The sequence below is a fragment of the Bactrocera dorsalis genome, chromosome 1, assembly GCF_023373825.1.
Source record: "Bactrocera dorsalis isolate Fly_Bdor chromosome 1, ASM2337382v1, whole genome shotgun sequence".
In the NCBI taxonomy this organism is placed as follows: Eukaryota; Metazoa; Arthropoda; class Insecta; order Diptera; family Tephritidae; genus Bactrocera; species Bactrocera dorsalis.
This window is the reverse complement of record NC_064303.1, coordinates 60291232-60314994: the sequence shown is the minus strand read 5'-3', so window position 1 is coordinate 60314994 and position 23763 is coordinate 60291232. Positions and strand designations below refer to the sequence as shown.

General features: G+C 37.7%; 1 protein-coding gene and 1 long non-coding RNA gene across 3 annotated transcripts in view; one reads left to right on the top strand and one right to left on the bottom strand.

Annotated features, from left to right (window-relative positions):
* LOC105226825 (MPN domain-containing protein CG4751) overlaps window positions 1-23763 on the top strand; it is a 214980-nt gene that overhangs the window by 55925 nt on the left and 135292 nt on the right. The window lies entirely within an intron of this gene.
* Window positions 10480-19125, bottom strand: LOC125775653 (uncharacterized). 2 transcript variants are annotated; one of them, XR_007421242.1, is made up of 4 exons: window positions 18215-19125; window positions 17299-18149; window positions 15966-17211; window positions 10480-15909 (listed from the first exon to the last, which is right to left on the bottom strand). It is a non-coding gene; the product is annotated as an uncharacterized LOC125775653 (long non-coding RNA). The 2 variants fall into 2 exon arrangements; XR_007421241.1 differs by having other exon boundaries at window positions 10480-17211; window positions 18215-18606.

Genomic DNA, 23763 nt, shown 5'->3' with positions numbered 1-23763 from the left:
GTACGCTCCGAGGTCCTAGCATAGTCTCCGAAAACTATCTTGTTGCAGCAAAGACTCGCCCACGCCTTTGGGCAGCAAAAACGCACGCCAACAAACACAAGGAAGGTTCGACGTCGAGTAGCTGCAATCACAACAGACATCCGAACGATTTTCTACTCGACTTGCACTCCTGCTCTCTGAGAGCACTCGTCAACAACTCGGTGTAAGGGAACTGTGGAACGGCATTTCAAACTCCTTACGTACAGCTGCAACCGAAACCATTGGTTTTCGGAAAGTGCAAAAGAACAGCTGGTACGACGAGGAGCGCCGTGTCGCAGCGGAAAGAAAACAGGCTGCCTACCTCGCAACGTTACGATCGACCACAACACGTGCGGGATGGGATAGATACCGAGAGTTGAAGAGGGAAGCGAGACGCATTTGCAGACAGAAGAAGAAAGAGGCCGAAATGCGTGAGTACGAACAGCTTGATAAGCTGGTCGACAGGGGTAATACTCGAAAATTCAAGAAAAAATGCGGCGGCTTACAGAAGGTTTCAAGACCGGAGCATACTCCTGTAGAACCCCCAAAGGTGATCTAGCCACCGATGCCCAGAGCATACTTAGACTATGGAGGGAACACTTCTCCAGCCTGCTGAATGGCATTGAACACATAACACCAGGAGAAGGCGAACCCGATTCCCCAATCGATGACGATGGAGCAGACGTTCCATTACCCGGCCATGAAGAAGTTCGAATAGCAGTTGCTCGCCTGAAGAACAACAAAGCGGCAGGGGCCGACGGATTGCCGGCCGAGCTATTCAAACACGGCGGCGAAGAACTGATAAGGAGCATGCATCAGCTTCTTTGCAAAATATGGTCGGATGAAAGCATGCCCAGCGATTGGAATTTAAGTGTGCTATGCCCAATCCATAAAAAAGGAGACCCCACAATCTGCGCCAACTACCGTGGGATAAGCCTCCTCAACATCGCGTACAAGGTTCTATCGAGCGTATTGTGTGAAAGATTAAAGCCCACCGTCAACAAACTGATTGGACCTTATCAGTGTGGCTTCAGACCTGGTAAATCAACAACCGACCAGATATTCACCATGCGCCAAGTCTTGGAAAAGACCCGTGAAAGGAGAATCGACACTCACCACCTATTCGTCGATTTCAAAGCTCCTTTCGACAGCACGAAAAGGAGCTGCTTTTATGCCACGATGTCTGAATTTGGTACCCCCGCAAAACTAATACGGCTGTGTAAACTGACGTTGAGCAACACGAAAAGCTACGTCAGGATCGGGAAGGACCTCTCCGAGCCGTTTGATACCAAACGAGGTTTCAGACAAGGCGACTCCCTATCGTGCGACTTTTTCAATCTGCTGCTGGAGAAAATAGTTCGAGCTGCAGAACTAAACAGAGAAGGTACCATCTTCTATAAGAGTGTACAACTGCTGGCGTATGCCGATGATATTGATATCATCGGTCTCAACACCCGCGCCGTTAGTTCTGCTTTCTCCAGACTGGACAAGGAAGCAACGCAAATGGGTCTGGCAGTGAACGAGGGCAAGACGAAATATCTTCTGTCATCAAACAAACAGTCGTCGCACTCGCGACTTGGCACACACGTCACTGTTGACAGTCATAACTTTGAAGTTGTAGATAATTTCGTCTATCTTGGAACCAGCGTAAACACCACCTACAATGTCAGCCTGGAAATCCATCGCAGGATTACTCTTGCCAACAGGTGCTACTTCGGACTGAGTAGGCAATTGAAAAGTAAAGTCCTCTCTCGACGAACAAAAACCAAACTCTATAAGTCGCTCATAATTCCCGTCCTGCTATATGGTGCAGAGGCTTGGACGATGACAACAACCGATGCGTCGACGTTGCGAGTTTTCGAGAGAAAAGTTCTGCGAAAGATTTATGGTCCTTTGCGCGTTGGCCACGGCGAATATCGCATTCGATGGAACGATGAGCTGTACGAGATATACGACGACATTGACATAGTTCAGCGAATTAAAAGACAGCGGCTACGCTGGCTAGGTCATGTTGTCCGGATGGGTGAAAACACTCCAGCTCTGAAAGTATTCGACGCAGTACCCGCCGCGGGAAGCAGAGAAAGAGGAAGACCTCCACTCCGGTGGAAGGACCAAGTGGAGAAGGAATCAAGTTCTTGTATGGAAAACTGAACGATCGGAATCTAGTGCTGATATGGAAAACTTTTGCATTTGACAATGTATATTCACGAAATTTGGCTTAGATTATCAAGTAATCTCCGCAGAAATGGTTCAGATCGGTTAACTATAGCATAGAGCTGCCACACAAACTGAGGAATTGTTATCAAATGCTTGCATGAGAAACTTCCTCATTTAACGATATATCTTCACGAAATTTGGTATGAGTTATTGTTTATAGAAATAATGTAATATCGAAAGAAATTGTTCAGATCTCCTCACTATAGCAAATAGCTGCCATACAAACTGAACGATCGGAACCAAGGGCTTATATGCAAAACTTTCGCATTTGGCGTATCTTCACGAATGCTCAAGGTAATAACATAAAAACATAACATACTCGTAATTACTATAGCATATAGCTTCCATACAAACTAGACACATAGTTAATAAAAGAAATGCAGCTGTGAAGGGTATATTAGCTTCGGTGCAGCCGGAGTTAACGTTTTTTATTGTTTTTAAATGATACTTGCTAAGAGTAGATAATATTATATTTTTAATGGGTAAAAAGTGAGTTAGATCAATTGTGCTGGAATGGGAATTCATCGCAAAAGCAATTTTCCCTGGAAACTGGATACGTTTAAACTGATATGGCAAACCGTTACAACTCAAAGGAATTCGTAAATTCAAGCATTATTTTCCCTTGTATTCGATAGCTGCGTCACAATCAGTCGGGTTCCATTATACTGTTTCGGCGCTTGAAGATTGCGAACCTGATGCTGCGGCATACCAAGCTTCTCCAAAGAATTTAGAAATTTCATTGGATAACTCACGGCTTCGTTCTTATTGTCAAGACGATCGATCGATTTGTATGAGCGCAAACCTTTCGGAATTTTACTTCAAATCTTCCAGTTTAAGTCATTAACATTGGTATTTTTGGAAGATAAAATTGCTCGTACACTCAGGCAATCATAGAAACGATAATTTGGCCATTGATCAGATAAAGATTCGTGATGAGTTCATCTTTCTTTGAAGTGAATTGACAAAAGGCGGGTGGAATTGATATTAACCCGCTGGAAGTATCAACCGAAATTTGCCCATTTCCAATTCTTAGCGAATACGATGTAAAAAGTATGCGGCAATGGCATTTTTGTTCGTATCCCACAATGACGAGGATTTGAGGGTTGATATGTCGAAATGATCATGGCGAAAAGTGTACGAACTTCAGTGGCATGCGAAGTAGCTATCGCATCATCCATTGTTTGATTCCAGTGAGTATCATGTTTCAGCAATTGTAATTGTTGACGTGCTTCTCGAAAAGTTGCACACCCTGTATCATTCGCAGTATGCAATGACTCAAATGAAATTCAACCGCGTACAATAATCAATAGCAGCAATCAGTGTTTTTTGGGTGGATTCTATAATTTAGTACTGATCTTCTTCTTCTTTACTGGCGTAGACACCGCTTACGCGATTATAGCCGAGTCAACAACAGCGCGCTAGTCGTTTCTTCTCTTCGCTACGTGGCGCCAATTGGCGAGGCCAGGTCCTTCTCCACCTGGTCCTTCCAACTCTGCTTCCCCTGGCGGGTACTGCGTCGAATACTTTGAGAGCTGGAGTCTTTTCGCCCATTCGTGCAACATGACCTAGCCAGCGTAGCCGCTGTCTTACATACCGCTGTAAACATACAGTGGACCAATAAAGTTTACATACACCTAGTTCTATTAAAGTACGACATGTTTATTTGTTATAAAATTAATAAATTTTGTGGTTTTTTCTATCCATTTCAAAATATATATATTTAACATAAAATTTAGCATATCAAATTTTTTTTTTTTTTTTTTTACACAAAGCATATGTGGATAAGCATAAGTATCTGAACATTTTTAGAAAAAAATTTAAATTTTAAGTGTGCTTAAATCGTCTGTTACGGCCACTTCTACTATTTACAAAATATTTATCTTGTACGTGCAGGGTTGTTATGGAATTAAAAATAACTCCATAGGTCGCGCAATCACCATACATTAATCCTATTCAAAATATCTGGAACTTTTTGGAAAATCGTATTCGAAAACATCGAATTTCATCAAAATAAGGCCAAAAAGCTGGATCATGGACTTAGTGGGTAAAAATATCCGGAAATAATACTAGAAATTGAGTGGGGAGCATACGTCGATGTCTAGGGACAATAATGGCAACAAAATGTAGCCAAAACCGCTAAAACTATTGTGAAGTAATTAGTGCAGTGTTAGAGTGCTTAAAAGTGAACAATGTAAAATAAATACAATGCTAAGCGCCTTGACGTTAACGTTAACGTTGACTAATTTAAAATATATATTTGGTAAAAACTACCGTCGCAGTATTTCGGGGCATGGACGAAGTTCTCCAGATCAAGAAAACTTTTAGTTTTCAAACTATTTGCGTTTAAAGTTGAATATTCCAATTCTTAAAGTACGTATTTTTCTATTTAAAATCAATTTTACATTTATATTTTTAAATTGTTTGTTCTCTTATATTTCAGAAATTTGTTTCAACATATATTATTCGAATTATATAATGCAAAAATGGATGGGATTTAGAATAACATCCTCCGATTTCTATGTAGTTACCGCTGAAATATGGTTTTTTAGATATTTGCATTTAAAGTTCAAAAGTTCAAGCATTTAAAGTGCGTGTTTCATGCACATAACAATTATAATCCCGAAATAAGGGAATGCTATTCTAAAAATCACCCGCAGAAATAGCTTAAATTTAATATTTAACTTAATGTTCAATTCTAATAATTCACAAAAAGAATGTTGCATACTAACAAATTACCAGTGTTACCTTATCGCATTCTTATGTAAATGAGCTGAAAGAAATAAAGAAAACAGATTATACCAAAATACAAGAATAAAAAACCTTGAAAACTAAAATATAAAGAAATTTTTCCAATTTAATAAAATAAACCTGTTGTATGGCTGGGAACGATGGTTGTATTGCTAGTATTGGGTAACCGACAAAAATGCATCACTGTGGCAAATAAATATTAATATCTACCACCAGAGACAAAAATATCACTATGGCAATAAATATTAAAATCTACGAACAGAGTTTCTGACAAAAGTTTTATTTCCCGAAGAGAATAAGTTTAGTCTCTTTGGTAACAAAAGTCAGAAAATCGTGTGGAGAAGATCGGTTACAACACTCCACAAAAAAAATTTGATACCTTCTGTCAAGTATCGTTGAGTGGGTGTGACGTTGGCGTTCAACAACAAAACAACCCCAAAACTTCAGCGGAAATCACAGGTTGTGGCTTTTTTATAACGTCTTAATGGAACTTTCAATACCTCTTGTTCTCTCTAAGTCCCGTTATCTATGGCGGCAACAAATCCCTCCGTTTCCAATGAAAGATTAGTTGGGCATCTCTCCTATTTGTGTGGCATGATTAGTACCGTTAGCATCTTAACGTATGGAAAATAATAGTTTATATAAAGATTAATTAAATAATAAATACAATGATTTAAAGAAGTAAACAGAGCAGACAGTAACTAATTTTGTATTCTTGTTTATTTTAATATTATCCTTGTTAAATTTTCTTTTGTGGAATTTACTCTCATTTCTCTGAACTTTTTTACCAGGGCCACCAATTTAAGCTAGCATCTGAACATATAGGAAGTGTTATATACGATATCTAACGAACGTGATGAAATTGCACTCTTTTTCTCAAAAACTAAATAAGGGATTTCATTCATTATTGTTTTTTACTTTAAACGGTTAAGCACACTAAAAACACTTGAATGTTGTTTTTCAAATACGAAATTAGTATATAAAGAGGAAAGCAAAAACTGTTTCAGAAGTACTAGTAGTAATATCCGTTAGGAAGGATTGTTGTGAAATTAAATTAAAAAAATAACCCTGGTCGGTCCAACACTGGGGTATTCTCAGTTTTTTCACGTAGAAAATATTGAAAGAGTTTTTGTTATCCATCAGCAATTATATTTTCTCTAGTTAGTGTATAATCTCTACTTTTATTCTTTTTATTTCCACAATATAATATTTTTATGGTAATAATGGTTATTTGTCAGTATGCAACCCTTCTGTTATTTTGTGTAAAGGAATTAGTGAAGTATTCTTCTTCTTCTTTACTGGTGTAAACACCGCTCATGCGATTATAGCCGAGTTAACAACAGCGCGCCAGTCGTTTCTTCTCTTCGCTACGTGGCGCCAATTGGATATTCCAAGCGAGGCCAGGTCCTTCTCCACTTGGTCATTCCACCGGAGTGGAGGTCTTCCTCTACTTCCCGCGGCGGGTACTGCGTTGAATACTTTCAGAGCTGGAGTGTTTTCGTCCATTCGGACAACGTGACCTAGCCAGCGTAGTCGCTGTCTTTTAATTCGCTGAACTATGTCAATGTCGTCGCATATCTCGTACAGCTCAACGTTCCATCGAATGCGATATTCGCCGTGGCCAACGCGCAAAGGACCATAAATCTTTCACAGAATTTTTCTCTCGAAAACTCTAAAAACTAAACTAGAGTTTGGTTTGTGTTTGTCGAAAGAGGACTTAACTTCTCAACTGCGTACCTAGTCCGAAGTAGCACCTATCGAGGCTGACATTTTTATTGATGACAATATTCGTTCCGAGGTAGAGGAAACTGTCTACGACTTCAAATTTATAACTGTCAACAGAGACGTGGGAGCCTAATCACGAGTGCGACGACTGTTTGTTTGATGACAGGAGATATTTCTTCTTGCCCTCGTTCGTAGCCAGAGCCATCTGCATTGCTTCCTTATCCAGTTTGGAGAAAACAGAACTTCATCGGCATACGCCAGCAGCTGTGCATTCAATATTAGAAGTAACAATAACTAAAAAAGTCAGAATAGTCGAATTCTTTATAAGTTTACAATTGCTTAGTAACCACATTCACAAAGAAGGTAGTATTAGTGTGTATGATAAAATTGATATATTACATTACGTTCTGGAGTATATCTGAGTAATATCAAAAGCAATCAGGTCAGATATACCCTATATACTATTTTCCGAATTCCCTTCTGTCTTTGAACGGGTTAGGTTTATCAAAACGTGTGATATTTTAGTTATATTAAGTGGGCATACTTTCTTAAAAATTATTTCATTTAAAACTTAGTATGAATGGGATTGGGTGAACCTTAGTCCAGACCTCATATTCATAATTGAAATTGAATTGAATCCCGATACTCTGTTGATGTTTAGCATACATTAAATTTAGCCTATTTGGTTGGGTTTATGCCTTTTATTTTATATGTCATTTGAGGATGATTTGAATATAATTTTCGCTGACGAATCTGTTCGGGTTGGCTGAATGTTTATGAAAAAAAAAGAAATGGGCTTTGGGTTTTGCAATAAAACGGCTCCTATAGCGAAATTGACTGAAAGTATTCAACTTGGGCTTGTAGTTATTTTATTTAGATCAGTTAGTGCATGTTCGTTTAACGTGATTTTTATTTTTGCACTTGGATATTCCACCGTTCTCTCCTCTGAAGAACGTAGTAAGCTGTTTGATTATGGCTGCAAATTCTTTTGGAATTTTCGATAATAACTCCCGAGGCCTAGGAAGGATCGATTTGAGTATATGCTCTAAATATTCTATAGATTTTTGGAAAAGTAATATTACTAACTTTCCTGAAAAACTGGCTAAAACCCGATTTTTTTTTTAATTATTAGGTTAAAGCTTAAAAATCTTCAAGGGAACACTGCTGTGTACTGTCAAGAAAGTTGAGTGAGTTTTCATTTGTATATTCCTAATTCCAAAACTGATATACTCTCCAAATGGCAGCTAACATACTTGTAAAACTGCAATTTACGCGTCACAACATAAACGGAACTCCGGTTTATAATCCACTTAACGCCCCTGTATCAAATACGGAAAATACTTCAGCATACATCCGCCCCCAAAATACTAGGAGCTCAATAATTAGCCGGAGTGGTTATTAAAAAAAGCATCTATCAACATTTCCCTTCGCAACTTCAAAAAGACCAACACCAGTAATTTAGTATTTCAGAAGCTCTTCTTGGATTTAATGTAAGCCTATGAAGAAAACAATTGCACTGCATTTTACACAGGCGGGTCCAAAGCGATTAACATAGGTTTTGCTCTCACCAAACCAAAGGGAGAATTTATTTCAGGAGGTATTCTTCCTTGTTACTCGTTGATATTTACAGCCGAGGTCTTTGCCGCTTTCAAAGCACTAAAATATGAGTAATACGGTTTGTCCCAAAAGCAATGGGACGGAGCCGATTTAAGGAGGGGGTAAGGTATATTCTTTTTATTTTTTTTTTATTAATGTACAATATCTTATGATTATTCTGTGAAAATTTGAGAGCAATTAAAGCAAAATTGACGGATATATACACTTGTAAGTCTCCGCCCTCCGATTTGATTGTGAGCGTTTATGAAATTTTAAACGTGTTTTTCCCACAACTCACGTTTTCAAGGTCGGTGCCCCTCATAACTTCAAAACTGAAGAGTTTTTTTTGTTCATAATTTTGATTTCGCAATAAGAAATTAGCCGATTTTTTCCCAAAAAATTGGCTTTTCACTTCTAAATCTTCGAAAAAATTCAAAAATTGGAATTTCAAAAAAAACGTGTACAGCGTTACCTCATAAAATATGTACAGAAATAGTATTTAAAATTTCAAAAGGGTCGGTGCAGTAGTTTCGAAGTTATGAGGGGCACCGTGATTAAACTTTTTGTCGAGACTCGTCCGGACAATTGCTGCCATTGCCGTATTTTTTAATATTTCTTTGTAAAAAATTGATAGGACATTTTTTGAGTGTCATACCTTAATGTACCATTGGTTGGATAAATAAATTTTAACTGTGTCGTCAGGAAAAAAATTGCAAAAACATGGCTTTTTTCGTATGATTTGACCAGTAGTGAAAATTCTTTAAAAACTTTCAAAATAGGCTCCTACTGCGTCGATGCAGCACTGCCAGCGCGATTTGAAAGCATTGAAGGCGTCACGAAAGGTATTCTTCGGATTAGCCTTGAGGGCCGAGATGCATGCTGCTTGGTTCCCCTCTGTCGTCTCAAAATGCTTGCCTTCCATGGGTCTTGTCAGCCAAGGGGGCCCCAGCTGTAGGGCGGTTGCGGGAGCGTTGATTAGTTAGATGTTAACAAGAAAGGCGGTGTGAGCCGGACGTTGGAATTTTTCCTGGTGGAATTTTTAATTGGCTGCGATGTCTTGTCGAAACCGAATGACTCTTCGTTTGAGAGTCTTGAGTACTTCCATGTAAAACTTGCCATTGACAGTTTGTCCAGGAGGAACAAATCCATGGTAGACGATGCCTTTGATATCAAAAAATATAATGACCATCGCCTTCACTTTGAATTTGCTCTTTCTTCTCTTTTTTGGGCGAGGAGACCCAGCGTGTACCACTCGGAAGATTGCCACCGAAACACACCACTTCTTGCTAAATCAACATCTGCGTAAGCTTGCTGGATCATATCAAACGTCTCTGTCGCAGATTTACCGAGTTTCACACAGAATTTAATCGCGTGAAAATGTTTGTCCTGACTCTTCAGGTCGTGGAGACAACTGACCAGCCGCTCGTTCGTTAAAAAATCAGTTGTATTATTTTCCGGACAAACCCTGTACATACCAAAGCCAAATTATTTTTTTGCGTAGACACATTTTCATGTCAATCTGCTGTTTGCAATATTCGCAACACTGCCTCACTTATTTTGAATATTCGTGACCTGTGCGTTAAATACAGTCATAAAGTGTCACTACTCTGGGTACCAAAATTTGTTGGTATAATCGGAAATTAACATGCTGACCTCGGTTTTTTGAATCAGCGCCAACCCTACGATATGAGCTACATGACAGAAACCGCCTCTGTAATGTGCTGAATCGCTATGTTAACGAAATTAAACACACGGTATGGAAACGTTTTCACAAGGACAAAAGTTACGTATCATAGGAATATATCTCGCCCACAAGCTAATATATTCACACGTCTAAGGATTGGTCACACACAACTCACCCATCAGTACCTCCTTGCTGGCAAGGTAAAACCATCATGCCTTTTTTGCGCAAGCACGCAATCTCTTCACCCCAGCGATAACCAATGTTCGGCTTTAGCAAGTATTAGGCAAAAACACACATTTTTTCCAAACTATCAAGAACTGTTAAAACTTCTTTCGTTTGCAAATATTATACGCATTTATTACTTTATAACTGATTGTAACCTTCAGAATAAAATATAACTCTATATGTAGGTGGTAATCTTATTTGTTTGTTCAGAGTCGATGGCTTTAATATCTCGTACTCTCTCTTAAAAAATGGATTAAAACCGACTTTGTATATTTCTCCTATTTGGCAGTTTGTAATTCTTTTGTTATTCTAAAAGAAATAGAATTAACAATAAGCTAAATGTTAAAATAAAATTATTTTTGCACTACATATATAATGTAAAATAAATGTGTACAAACGAATTAGGGGTGTTAAAATTAATTTTAAATCGAAAAATACTTACTTCAAAAAGTGGTAATTTTTAACTTGAAGCGCAAATATCTATTTCCTAACCTGCAAGACGGGGGTAACAGATTGCACAAACACATGGAAACATTTTCAGCTGTTCACTAAAACTGTTACATTTTCTGGAATTTTCAATTAAATTGGAGATTACGTAAGTAAGATAGAGAAAAACTATCGACATTCTAAACATATTTGTGCATTCACAAGTCTCATAAAGTTGTAAGTTATAACGATTCGAAAACATAGCATTGAGAATTGTAAATGTATAAACTCATTTTTGTATGAAATCCAACAACAATTTTTTTAAACAAGTGTAAAAATTTAAAATTTTCACGATTTTACGATGCTTTACGACAGGTTGTGAATTGAACAATTGTAATGTTAACTTGCTAGAATAAGAAAGACGAATACCCAATTTTTCAAGAAGAAGAAAACGAAAAGCGCAGTTTGTTTTGGATTTTAAATAGGTAAGTTCGTTATTTGATAATTTGATATTTTATAATTAATTTCTAATATATATATATATTATTAATTTCTTTTATATATTATAGAGAAAAGGAAATAGCTTAAGAAGGAGAAAAAGGTAAGCAATGTGAATTGAATGCTGTGTGTATAATTAAAAATTTTAATATTACAGAAATCAGTTGGACCATTTGGAAAATTCAAATCTATTGCGTATAACAAACAAATAAAAGACTAAGTTTTCTACTCTAGAAATCAAATTTTGGGCAGTTTTTTTAATTTTATTAAAAAAAAAAACGAAAAATATTTTTACTATCCATTTTTTGTGGTGGTTATTGTGTGATGCGCACGCGATGGCTGCCAGCAGGAGAAGAGAACTGCTCGTATGATGCGTAGTCCTATATAGTAATAACCGCGGGCGTCCTCAATCCTAACGGTTAACTATGTATTCCTTGTTTCGTTTTGAGTCGTATTCGTTTCAGCGTCTCTTGGGTGACGGTGTAGATAAGTTGGAATCGGATTCAGATGGGCGGTATGATGGCGACGAAAATCGAGATGTCCCAGGTTCAGATGACTCTGGTGAAGGTAAAGTAGTAAGCGTAGTATTGTTATCATCGTCGTTGTGCTGCTCATTCTCGTTGAGCTTATCGTCGGGAAGTACATAAACAGGCTTTAGTCGGTCGATCGAAACTGTAGTGTTTTCGCCTTTGACGTTTACGATGAAATATTTTTCGTGCTTTGAAATGACTCGGTGAGGTCCTTCATAAGGTGAAGTGAATGCGTGGAGTGGAGCGTCGCGACGAATAAAAACATGTGAACATGTAGATAGTTCTTTGAAAACGAATGTTTTCCTCTGACCATGTCGGACGATGGGTTGTGGTGCAAGGTCTGCGAAGTAATTTCTCAAGCGTAATGCCAAATTGGATGGTGGCAAACCAGATCGTGGCGAAGGCGCTAGGAATTCACCTGGTAAACGAATTGGCTCTCCATAAACAAGATCAGCAGGAGTTGCGCCAAGATCTTCCTTCCAAGCGGCGCGAATTCCAAGGAGAACGATGGGTAGCATGTCGACCCATGAGCTGTTTTCGTGACAACGAATGGCATCCTTCAAGTGACGGTGAAGACGTTCCACCATTCCATTCGACTGCGGATGGAAAGTGGTGGTATTTATATGTTTACTGCCGAGGAGACGAGCGAGAGCGTTAAAGAGTTGGCTCTTAAACTGTGTTCCTTGGTCCGTTGTAATTTGTAATGGTACACCGTAGCGGCATATCCATCCAGCAAAAAGTGTGCGGGCAACATATTCGGCGTCGATACTTTCGATGCGAAATGCCTCTGGAAACCTGGTGAAACGATCGATGATTGTCAAGCAGTAGCGATACCCTTTTGAAGGTACGCATGGACCAATGATGTCCACATGGATATGTTCGAAACGTCTTGTGCGGCTTGGACAGTTTTGGATTGGTGATAAAACGTGACGAGATACTTTATTTCGTTGGCAAGCTAGGCATGTTCGGGCCCACAAACGTCAGTCGCGGTTAATGCTGGGCCAAACGTATCGTTGCGTTAACAATTTGGCGGAAGCTCGTGCTCCGGGATGACTAATGCTGTGAAGAGCGTCGAATATTTTCTTCCTCAGTGCGATGGGAACGTATAGACGAATAATATCGCTCGAAACGTCGCAGTATATTGGTTTATTGCAGCCTGGAATGTTGACAGGTCGCAAGTTTAGTGAATCGTGTTGTTCCCTTTGTATTCTTTGCTGAAGTTCCTCGTCCTCAACTTGAGCTTATGCAAGTTTGTTTGAAGATACTGCCATTGAAATTTCTTCGATGCGAGAAAAAGCATCTGCGACGATGTTGTCTTTTCCGGCTATATGTTGGATATCGGTTGTAAACTGGCTGATGAAGTCTAGGCGGTGGAATTGCTAGGGTGTCGCTCGATCGGGGTCCTGAGAAAAAGCATGTAGCAAAGGTTTGTGATCTGCTGCATCTCCTTCTGGTGTCCAGGGGACCGGATGCGAACCTTTAATTGAAGTTCCTTGAATGTACTCGTGCAGAGGTGTCTGTAACTTAGCAGCGTTTTTAAGAAATTTACGATAAAAATTGATCATGCCAAGAAACTCAAGCAGTTGTCGGATCGTTTTTGGTCGTGGAAAGTTAACTATCTCGTCTACTTTACCAGAAAGAGGTAGAATTCATTTGGCTGAAATGCGGTGTCCCAAAACGTCCACTTCGGACTGACCAAAACGGCACTTAGCGGTGTTAATTACGACACCATACTTAGTGAGTCGTTCGAAAAGTAAGCGAAGATAACTGCGGTGTTGCGTAACATCTTTGGAAGCGATTAGGATGTCGTCTATGTATGGAAATAAGAAGTCGTCTAGTCCCCGTGTTACCTCGTCGATAAATCGTTGAAATGTTTGTGCGGCATTTCGAAGTCCGAACGTCATGAACGGAAATTAGAAAAGACCAAACGGTGTTATAATAGCAGTTTTGTCGACATATTACGTGGAAAAAGCGCGTACTAAATCAATTGTTGAAAATACTGTTTTGCCGGTTAGATTGGCAGTAAAGTCTTCGAGAACACGAACAGGATATCAGTCTGGCAATGTACGGGCGTTAAGTCGTCGATAATCTCCACAAGATCGCCATTCGCCAGACTTCTTTGGAACCAGGTGGAGCGGAGATGACCAGGAGCTCTTCAAACGTTGAGCGATTCCTAGTTGTAACATTTTCTCGAACTCTGTCTTGGCAAGTTTTTCGGGAACAAGTCTTCGAGCCTTACAGGAAACTGGAGGGCCTGGTGTAGTAGATATGTGGTGCTGCGTCGTATGTTTTGTTGGCTGACAGATTCCTTCGAGTTTTGTCAGCTTAGGAAACTCCTTTAGTGCATCTGCCCATATAGGATCGACGGGCAGTACTTTAATTTCCGAAATGATTTTTGATGGAGATAACTTACATGCGGCTGTTAGTCCAGTTATCGAATCGATAAGGCAGCTATTCTTGAGGTCGTTTAAGATGCCGAATCTGCGCCAATAATAGGTTTCGTTATGTCCGCCACCACGAAGCGCCATGTAAAATTTCGTCTGAGGCCAAGGTTTAGTGTTAGAGTTATGCAACCGTAGGTATTAATAGTTGATCCATTTGCTGCTGTGAGATTATAGTCGATTCGTTCGGACGGCCACGGTGCGAGAGATTTAGGAAAATTGCAGAGATCGGCGCCAGTATCTACCAGGAATTGGATTTTGGTTGCGCGATCTGTTATGAAAAGGTTTGATTCGCGTGAGGAGCCGTTAACCGCCACTAACGCTCCGACGGTAGGTTTCCCTGAAATGAGCGCGGCGATCGGCAACGTTTTGCTTTATTGCCGAAATTTTGGTGGTACCAGCATGTGTCGTTGTTCAATGCTGGTGAAGATGTGCGCGAACGAAAGCGCTGACGAGAACGGGTACGAGATATGCTCTGCCGCTTAAAACTGGAAGCTAGCTCGTTAATCGAAGCTTCGAGACGGGAAATGCGTGATTCGACTGCTGATGTTGTTGTTGATTCTTGGAGCGAATTAATTTCTGCTGGTAGTGCAATGTCGTGTATTTTGTCGACGAGACGCGATTCATCATTCAAGATTCATATCCGCTTGGGATGCAAGTATCGATTGCGTTGACATCGGAAGTCTGCTTAGCCACTTTGTTCGAAGAATGTTGTCCGGAACGGTGTTGTCGAGGCTTCTGAGATGGCGTAGAAATTGCGACGGTTTTCTATCACCCAAGGTCTCTCGATCGAGAAGCTGTTGTAAAAAAGAACATACTATAGTTCGAATATACAAATACGCATTTCTGCTCCGAAGTAAGATTTTAAAAATTAAATTTAAATAATAGTGGTTTCGTACGTTCTACTTTTTCAAGCTTGCCTCAAGCTATTGAGGAGTGTCTTTTCAAAAGAGGATATTTAGATTTTAATTTTTTAAACTAATTATGCAGTCTTGTCCTTAGTGCTGAAATACACAACTTCTTTACTTGGATGTTGATCTCAAGAAGATATTTCGCAAGTAAAGAAACGTTAAATTGTGAGTCCTAAACAGAAATACTATTATTTGGTAAATCAGTAAATGTTTCCCTTATAATGTTTTCTCATTATAAAAAAAATTAATTGAGAAGTAGATATTCTCTTTTAAAAAGACACTTCTATTTGTAAGTATTTACAAATCAAAAATCTTTTTCAAGCTAATATTTGTTGCTATAAACTACTTAACTTTGAAATATTATTAACATAAAGTACTAACATTTTTTTTTTTGTTTCAGATTGCGACGTGAATATTTGATTCCTATCCGTTGACCCCCATAGAGGTTGTATTGAACGTAAATATATTTCATTTTTTTATAATATTTTTTTACAAATATATTTTACAACCTCGTTTTACAACCTCGTTTGCGCTCCTCGAGTAAAACCATCACAAATTGTGATACCGTCACCATCTTCTGGCGGCCATGCAGGTATAATATATTATTATATAAATGTATTAGTATTTGCTTTATAAAAATACATTTATGTTTTTCAGATATAATCCAGAAGGTGGATGCCATTGAGACCCGACTCACTACCATTGAAAACTCCCTAACAGACAAAGTAAGTAACGCAGTATTACATTACCAAATTTCCACCAGCATCCTAAGGAAGATGTGCAGGCTTTTTGAAAGAGGTAGCATCAAATTTTCTTGCCGTCGTTTCTTCCGCAAACGTATCTAGGACATACTTGAATGCGTCCTTATTCAGATGAAAGTTTTTTTGAATCTAAATAAGTAAACAAATTGTAAGAAAAATGTCTACTTTCATGTGCAATTACTTACAGCCCGTCATTCATCTGGAAGGGATCGCACATATCTCCTAATCTTCTCCTTTCAATTCTCACCCCAGCATTCTAAGATGCGCTGCTCTCCTCCTCAACCAGTAATATCGCCGCGGATAAAGATTCCATAGTTACGTTTAATAAAAATAATAACAATATAAAAATTTTACTTTTATTTATTTTCTTTGAACAGCAGTAATTTGTGTATTTTTGCTTTGTTATGTTTCAGTTTCACATATTTCAAAGCAAACAGCTGATTTCGAAAGAGTTATAGCTCTTCCTCTTCTTCTTTCAATCCAATCGCAACGCATGATACCTAATTTCGACTCCGGCGGAGCGTAGAGCGGGAACGTAATCGAAATGCATGATAGGGGTGTACATTTTTAAATTTTGTACAAAGTTTGAAGTTTTAATTTATATTGTTTCTTGTAGAATGATTAATATTTAGATAAATCACATTATGATTGAATTTTGCAAGAAAATGACTGTATATATTTCGAATACTTATACATACATATGAACATATACAGCTGAGGTCACATAATTTACACTATTTGTATTTTTACGGTATTCATATAGTGTAAATTATGTAAACCTAGCTGTATATACAAATTTAATTTTTAATTTCATAAGAAAATGTGAAGAATGTTGATCACGAAGAAGAACAGTGGTCTTCTTGGACACCTAACGCACAGAAGTAAAAAATCGTCCAAACTTTTGATTGACCGTCCTGGCACCCGCAAGAGAAATTTGGAAGAAAAAATTAAGTTGACAGTTTTACAACAACAATTTTATGCAGATGAAAATACCCGGGCTCGGAAAAAACATGAGCAAGAATTAATTGCGCTTAAATTGAAAAATGAGCTAATGCAATTAGAAATCTTAAAAAATAAACCAAATTAGATTCAAATAAGAATGCACCTTAAGCAGTTGCGGTACTCTTGTTTATTTTTAATAATTTTTCCTGTTAAAGGTGTTGCACTTTTTTCCATATAACGTGTAAGCAAAATTAGTTTCGTCATTGTTTCAGGAGTGGAATTTTTGTGTTGAAGCTTTGGCTTCACTTTATTTTAAAGTTTGCAATGAATTTTTTTTTCGGTTTTTAATAAATACGTGCATTTAATTAAACTTTAAATTAAATGACTTTTTATTTAAAAATAGAAATTGGAAATATACTTCTATGCTCATATACGGTTAGGACTCCATTTAGCTGGTATATCTTTCCTTTTGTATCATTCTTTTATAATCTGAAACGCAAACATAAACACATGTATGTACATCCAAAAACGTATTATATTAGAGGAATGCGTGACTATTTCAAAATATTCACTCACCGAGCAAAATAGTCTTGTATTAGTCGGTTTCTTGCAACAGAGTTAGAATTTATCTCGATGGAATTATTTTCGTCAGCATCTTCTGGAATTTCCGGTATAATCAGTTCATCCATCGGAGGAAGTGGGTCTTTTGATAGTATTGCGATATTGTGCAGGACACCACATGCCACTATAATAGCCATTATGGTGTTCATTGATGTTCGCAGTCCCATCGACAATACAGGAAATCGTCTTTTCCATACGCCAAAGCATCTCTCAATTGCATTGCGCATGCGAATTTGCGACTCATTATAAAGTCTTTCCGGTGCATTTGATGGACTTATTAATGGAGTCATCATGTAATTAGTTACATGAGTAATTGTAGTAATTGTAGCCACTGTCACCAAGGATGAAATAATTACTAAAATGGCCTTCCTTAATACAAAACTTTAGATGGCTATTGCGAAAAATATTGTAATCGTGTGCAGAACCAAGCCACCTTACGACCAAATCCAACAACATCAAATTTGCGTTGCACATTGCTTGAACGTTTAGCGAGAAGTGTTCTATTCTATTTCGAAAAATCTTTGCATTGCTACCACCGGGTGATTGTATTCGGATGTGAGTACATTATTGTGACTTTGGGGAATTTAGCGATTTCGAAAAACCCTGCCACCGTCTGAGTAGGATCAGTGGGAAGTTTAATGAAGTCCTTGTATAAAGCGGCCAGAGCCAAAGACACTTCTTTTACTGCTCGACTTGCCGTAGATACGCTTATCCCACAAAAATCTCTTACTGTTATTAGGAAACTTCCGCTAGCATAGATTCTGAGTGCTATCATTAGTTTCATTTTTGGTGATATATAATAGTACCTTGAACAAATAATCCCAATAGTTTAGAATCTTTTTTAAGTTGATATTGTTGTGTACTAACTCACTTCTTGTAAAAGGCTCCAAAGCGTTACAAATTTTATTTAAAACGAAGCGAAAAGTTGGTTTGGATAATCGAAACCTCTTGATGAACTCATCGTCATCATAGCTATCTAAATAATCCGGCCGACTGCGATACTTCCTACAAGATGCAGCTGGTTGCTCCGAGCCTTCAAACATTTCTTCCAGCCGATTAATATATATATGTGTCGACATAGTGTAATTTAAATTAAAATTTTTTGTTTGTATCAAAAAGCAAAATAAATAACAGCTGTTCAATTGATGTAAGTAAACCAAAAACTTTAGTTGGCAATGCTTAATTTAAAGCTGGCTACAAATTTTTAAAGGTTACATCAGGTGAGCAGCAATTTATCGATACAATAACTTAATTCGCGAATGAGAAAGCGAAAATGCGTTTATCGAGGCGATAAAGTGGCCGGTAATTTAAAGGTCAGACTAGAAAACGGCCCTTAGTATTTTTCTAAAATACTAATTTCGAATCAATAGTCCCCTTCAGGTACCTCAAAACTCTCTTTAAACATTGCTAGAGTTCTTGGTTGTTCCTGTGACTATATCGACTTAAAAAATTAACAGATGTACTCGGATCTGGTCTTGTACCTAGCATTATGTACATAAAACATCCTATTAAACTACGACATGGTGCATCGTATTTATCATCTGAATTCACCGCTTCGTGATTTAGCTTACTTGGAAGTGGTGAATTCACAGGATTATACCCATCCATCCCAAATTTATTTAAAACATTTTTTATGTATGCTGACTGACTTAGACTTATCCGACCATCGTCTCTATCAACTTTTATTCCCACAAAATATTTAATTTCTAATAAATCTGTCATTCTGAATTTACGCATCAAATAAGATTTCAAGTTATTCATAGTATGATTCTGTTGATATAACTAAGTCATCCACATACAATAAAACATATATATTCTTTGTAATATCAGCTTTATCTAAAATATAAATGCACCTATCTACAGGAGAATTCACAAAGCCAATTTCTTTTAATGCGTGTTCAAATATATCAAAACAACATCGAGCTGCCTGCTTGAGACCATAAATTGCTTTATTCAATTTACAAACCTGATTAATCCCACAAACTAAACCTTGCGGAACTCTTATGTATATTTCTTCCTTCAATATACTCCGTTTAAAAATGCAGTTTTGACGGCCATGTGATGTACTGTCAAACCATATTGGTTCGCAAAAGACATTACAAGCCTGAAACTAGAGACTCTAGCAACAGGTGCAAATGTCTCATCATAGTCAATCAAATATTCTTGCGTAAAATCACGCGCAACAAGTCTTGCTTTATATTTCATTGGTTTACCAAATTCATTATGCTTGATAGTAAATACCCATTTACAATCAACTATATTTTTGTCAGCTGGCATGTTTACAAGTGACCAAGTTTTATTAAGTGAATGTGAATCTAGTTCATCCTTAACTGCCTCTTCCCAATGTATCTTATCACTCCTGGATTTCATCTCTTCAAATGAATTCGGAGTACTATCTATAGAAGACTGATCATTCATTATACAATTTTCTATAATATCTCTGTATGAGATTTTTGGTTTATCCCTTAGCCTATCACTTTTTCTAATATCTGTCAGTGAGCTTGAGTTACTTTGTTCGCCTATGTCATTACATATGGCATCACCAGCTAAAACTGGATCGGCATTCACTTTTTCTGTTACCACACTACTAGGCTGTTTATCTGATTGCTTATCATATTCCATCTCCGTACTTTTATTGGGACAATACTTGAATTATCCATTGCTAATTGCACATCCTCATTACTAGTATCAAGCACGTCTTTTTCTACAATTTTTTTATGAATTTCAGCATTATTCACATCAACCACAGCTCTAGATTTCACCATATTTGCTTCATCGACAATAACATCTATCGCAATCGCATACTTTCCAGTTCCCGCATCCCACACCTTATAACCATTTGGTTCATATCCAACCAGTATACCTTTCCATGAGATTTCATCAAATATCCTTTTCCTTATTTTCTTATGAACGTATACCAAAAACTTTCAAATATTTAAGGCTTGGCTTTTTATTATGCCACATTTCATATGGTGTCTTCTTGCATTCTCTCAATGTATTACTTGGGCTTCTATTAATTAAATATGTAGCTGTTAATACAGCTTCGCCCCAGAAGTACTTCGGTAACTTCGCCCCTATAACCAAGGCACGAGCCTTTCCGGTTATAGATCCTTTCAGACACACCATTTAATTGCGGGGTATGCGGAACTGTTAAATGGTAACTAATGCCTTTTTGAAAACAAAGCTCTCGCATGTCATTCGACAAATATTCCCTTCCATTATCAATATATAAGTTTACAAGTTTAAGATTGAAATGAGCTTCACTTTTTGCAAGAAAGTCTTTAAAAATAGGAAAAACCTCAGATTTGAAAGTCATTAAATATGTTACACAGTAATGAGTATATTCATCAATGAAAACTACATAGTAACCTTTTCCATTGATAGTCGAAGGTGATATCGGACCACACACATCCGAATGAACAACAAATAGTGGAATGAACAACAAATAGTGGCCTATTTATATCATCAACCGTCAAACCAGCGTCCTGCATCCTTTTAACTGATATTAAATTTTCAAGAACATCGGAGCAGGACAATACATCATTTAAAATAATTTATGTCTGAGAATTACTGCATAACTCTATTTTTCCTTTTTTCGTAGCATATATAAATTCTCCACATTTTGCCACAGCAAAGTATGTAGTAGCAGTCGTGAAAAGATTTTCGCTATTAATTAAATGGTCGGACGCACCGGAGTCCAAGAGGAAAGAAATACATGTACGTTTTAACATGAATGCAGACCCTGATTGGCCTGATTCCGGTTGAGCTGACACCATTTGCACCTGTTTGTTATTTTCTTGATTTCCACCATTTTCTTTTTTATATATAAAACAGTTTTTCTTAATATGGCCTACTTTGCCACAATGAAAACATTTTAGTTTATTATTACTGAACTTATTTCTTAATTTGAATTTATTCTTTTGAAAATTTTGGTTTTTATTTTTTGAAAAATTAGGATTTATTTTCGTTCCTTACAGCCTGCAAAACTTTTAGACTAGTGTCCTTACATGCTTGTTTCAATTTGATCTCATGATCTAATAATCTATTCTTTACGAATGCTAAAGTTAAATTGCTTTCTGATAATGTTTCGATTGCAGTGATAATCCCATCATATGTGGAAGGTAGAGTTAATAGCAAATGTGATATTTTATCCATTTCTTCTACCTGCGCTCCGGATGCTAGCAACTCGGTTATTAAGCCATCAAATATGTTGAAATGAGTCAACAGTGGTATTTCACTTTTAAGTTTTAATGACAACAACTGTTTGCGTACAGATAGTTGTGAAGCTAAGCTTTTTCTTTCATATATTTCATCTAAGTTTTCGAAAATTTCCTTTGCACTACACTCACTTTTAGCAAAGCCGAGAAAGGAATCACTCAAATATTCAATTACTAAACTTTTTGCACATCGTTCTAGTTTCACCCATTCCTCTGTTTTTCGTGCAGTCTCATCAACAACTTTAAGCGCGTCATTCTCATTTAAAAGGGCTCTCACACGAAACTTCCATATGGAGTACTTTTCTCCATCGAATGGTTTTATATTACGCTTACCCTTTTCCATTGTACAAATTTTAGTTATACAAATATGCAGTCACAAGGCTTGGACTGGGCCCATAACCTTTTAAATATACCGATACTTAATCTGCACACTTGTCGCATCAACAGCAGCAACCACCAATCTCGTCCAGCAACAGTAAGCAGTATAACCTGCCTCAATTTCCTACACTCTTATTTCAGTAATGGCGCACAGAAAACAATAACACAATATAGTAAATATTTTAAAATCCCGCACCACCACAATAAAGAATACCACTTTAGTTTTAATTTTAATCATCCTTTTAATTTTCTTCTTTCCTTCAGGTCTTGACACACCGGCGTCATAAAACAAACGAATAAAAATACATTAAATTCAAACCTAGCATTTAACAGAATATGTAAACTTAACATCCTAACGGAGTTTTGTAACATGCATGAATACTGTATTGTTACAAAAGTAGTATTAAGTTGTATTGGTATTGCTATATGCATCCCTTATTATGAACAATAGCTGTAGGTATATAGAATAGCATTTGTCTTGTTGTAGACATCTGGCGCCGCGGCTGTCTGCTTGTCGAAACAATAGACATCTGGCGCCGCACTGTCTGCTTGTCTACTTAAACAATTGCTGAGTCTGGCGCCGCGGCTGTCTGCTTGCGCCTGGCGCCGTATAGCATTATGTTCTGGTAATTTCCAGACGCAATATTCTAGAAGGACACGTCGGCATCAGCGAGAAGTGCGTGGCTATATAAGCCGTGGCAGCGCCAACGTAATCAATCAGTGCTAAGAGTAAACTGATATAGTGTAGACGAGTTGTAAAATAATGAGATTTTGTTGAAGTGAATTAAACGGCTTTTGGTTTCATTTGTCAATCCAGAGATACGAACCTAACAAAGTAAAACTAGCAAGGAGTAAATTCGCAACAATTGGTGTCAGAAGTGGGATTGTCAAATAATCCAAATTCAAGATGGTTAAATTCGGAGAATTGAGAATTCAGCAATTAAAAAAGGAACTGGAGGAGCGTAATTTGCCGATAAGCGGGCAAAAGGCGGATCTGCAGGCACGACTACGTGAAGCAATGGAAGCGGATGGAATTAATGTGGACGAGTTCGAATTTGATGGGCCAGGAACTTCTACAAAGGTAGAAGAAAAAGTAGAAGAACAACGAACATCATCAAGTGTAGACACGAACATGCTGTTAGTGGCTATTAAGCAAATAGCAGAAAATGCAGTGCAAACAGAAAATCGTCTGGCATAGCAAATGACGCAAATAGCTGAAAATGCAGAAAATGCAGTACAAACAGGAAATGGTCTGGCACAGCAAATGACGCAAATAGCTGAAAATGCAGAAAATGCAGTGCAAAGAGAAAATCGTCTGGCACAGCAAATAGCTGAAAATACATCACAGTTAAAGTCTTGCCTTACACAACAAATGACTGAAAATATTACGCAGTTAGAAAAGCGTTTGGTACAACAGATTACAGAAAATAATACACAAGTGCAAGAGAAATTTTCAAAATTTGAAGACGAATTAAGCACGTTAAAAAATGACGAAGAAAATTTAAGATCAGAATTTCTTCAACTGAGTAATCGTATGCGAGAACTTCAACTGCATGGCCCTGCACCATCAACAAATAATCCAAGATTGAAGGCACCCACATTCGATGGAAGTATTCCATTTCAAATTTTCAAACTTCAGTTTGAAAAGACAGCAATGGCCAATAACTGGAATGCAGCAGACAAAGTGGCGTCCTTGTTTGTATCATTGAAAGGACCTGCGGCAGAAATCCTTCAGACTATTCCAGACTGTGAACGGGACAACTATGAGGCATTGATGAGTGCGACAGAAAGACGATATGGTAGTGAGCACCGGAAACAAATATAC